The sequence below is a fragment of the Eutrema salsugineum genome, unplaced genomic scaffold (genome assembly GCF_000478725.1).
Source record: "Eutrema salsugineum unplaced genomic scaffold, Eutsalg1_0 scaffold_12, whole genome shotgun sequence".
Taxonomy (NCBI): Eukaryota; Viridiplantae; Streptophyta; class Magnoliopsida; order Brassicales; family Brassicaceae; genus Eutrema; species Eutrema salsugineum.
This window is the reverse complement of record NW_006256895.1, coordinates 4,188,497-4,190,499: the sequence shown is the minus strand read 5'-3', so window position 1 is coordinate 4,190,499 and position 2,003 is coordinate 4,188,497. Positions and strand designations below refer to the sequence as shown.

Below are 2,003 nucleotides of genomic sequence, written 5' to 3'. Positions count from 1 at the left end.
AGGTAACTCCTTTCCACTCCTCAGTGTGATGGCTTTAGCATATTCCTTGGGGTTGGGTTCAGGTTTTCCAGGGAGATGGCCTTGGTTCCTTGAGCTTGAGGCCTGGTTTTGCTTCAATTCCTTGATTTCCTGCTGCATGGCTGCATTCTGGCTTGCAAATATCTGTTGACCTTGAAGCAGTTGTTGCAGAATCCTAACCATATCTGACCCCATCTGTGGCTGCTGTTGAACCGGTGGTGGCTGAAACTGGTGTTGAATCGGCGCTTGCTGCTGGAACTGTGGTGGACCAAACCCTTGTGGTGCCTTTTGCTGTTGCTGTGCATTGAAACCAGTACCCTGAAATGGTTGCTGTTCCTGACCAAAGCCCTGATTCTGATCAAACTGATTCTTGGGTTGGAATGACCCTTGAAAGTTGTTCTTGGGAACAAAGTTCTTTGGAGCTTAAGGGTCTTGTGGGTTAGCTACATTGGGATTCCTGTAAGAAAGGTTCTGATTGGCATTGCCATACTGATATCTCTGGAACCTCTGATTCCCATTGTAGTTAAGCTCCTCCTGGGTTAGACCTTCTTCGCTTATGTTCTCAAAGATTTGAGAAGGTTCCTCATACTCTCCTACAAAGTGCATTGGCTTTGGAGTGGTAAATTTCAACTTGTCCAATTCACTCCTCAACTCCTTAACTTCTCTAGTGAGCCTCTGTTCTGAGCTTGAACCTTCAGATCTATTTGATCTGTCATAGTCTTCACCATAAGTGTCATTGCTCATTGCTAAGTTCTCCACTAGCTCTAAAGCAGCATGAATCTCTTTGCCCAGAAAGCTCCAATTGGAAGCAGTATCCAGCTGGTTTCTAATCTTGGGAAGAGCTCCTCTATAAAGTGTGCTGAGAAGAGAAGCCTCACTAAACCCATGGTGTGGGCATTGGTTGGTGTAGCTCCTGAATCTCTCATATGCTTCACCAAAACTCTCATTGCTGTGCTGAGTGAAGCTAGAGATTTGGTTTCTTAGCTTTGCTGTTCTGGAGGTGGAGAAGAACTTAGATAGGAAGGCTTGCTTGCATTGCTCCCAGGTTTGAATGGAGCCTCTTGGAAGATTCTTCTCCCATTGGTGAGCTTTGTCACCAAGACTGAAGGGGAATAATCTTAGCTTGAAACTGTTTTCTGAAACTCCATTTATCTTTGTCAGGTCACACACTTTATCAAATTGATCCAAGGGATCTTCCATTGCTAATCCATGGAACTTTGAGTTCTGGACCATATTCAACAAGGATGCCTTCACTTCAAAGTTGTTGTTTTGCACAGGTGGTGCCTGAATTCCAGCTCCATACTGATGAGCATTTGCCCTGTCATTCTCTCCAACATAGACCTGTGGTTGCTCATATCTCCTTTGCTGGTGTTGGAAGGGCTGATGTTGGTGGTACACCTGTTGTCTTTGTTGTACATTGGCCTGATGCCTCTGCTGATGAGCTGGAGCTTGTCCCTGGTGGACATAAGCTTGCTGTTGATGCACCTGTTCCTGATGAACATTACCCTGATGTAACCCTTGACCAACTCCATTACCAGCACCATTACCCTGAGCCTGTTGCTCCTGAACCGGTTGTTCTATGTCTACCAGATGCTCTCTTTGGTCTTCCATATCAGCCTGATCAATCTGTCTTCCACGCCTGTCCCTTCTCCTCCTTGGTACCAAAAGATTAATGTTGTCGTTGAGAGGGAAAGGTGGACCACAGCTTCTTGATCTGGACCTGGTGTTCATGCACCTGAAATCACAACCAGAACTTGAAAGTAATCAGTAAAAACAAAAAATAAGCACTTGATCTCAAGAACAGATCAGAGCTTAATGCTAAACACTCCACAATTTGGCAATGGCGCCAACTGATAGACAAGACATTTTAAGGTCTCAGGACTATCAATCCCCTTTGTCAAAGTAGCATAAAAGAGGTTGTCAATCCAAGAATGTGGTGATAGACACTAAGCTATGTCATCAGTTTCTCAATTCAAGCAAATAAG

At 44.7% G+C, this 2,003-nt stretch overlaps 1 non-coding gene across 1 annotated transcript; it reads left to right on the top strand.

The window, feature by feature from the left end:
• Positions 1 to 898: 898 nt before the first annotated feature.
• On the top strand, positions 899 to 1,005 carry LOC112089398. Its single transcript, XR_002901036.1, has one exon. It is a non-coding gene; the product is annotated as a small nucleolar RNA R71 (small nucleolar RNA).
• The last annotated feature ends 998 nt before the right edge of the window (positions 1,006 to 2,003 follow it).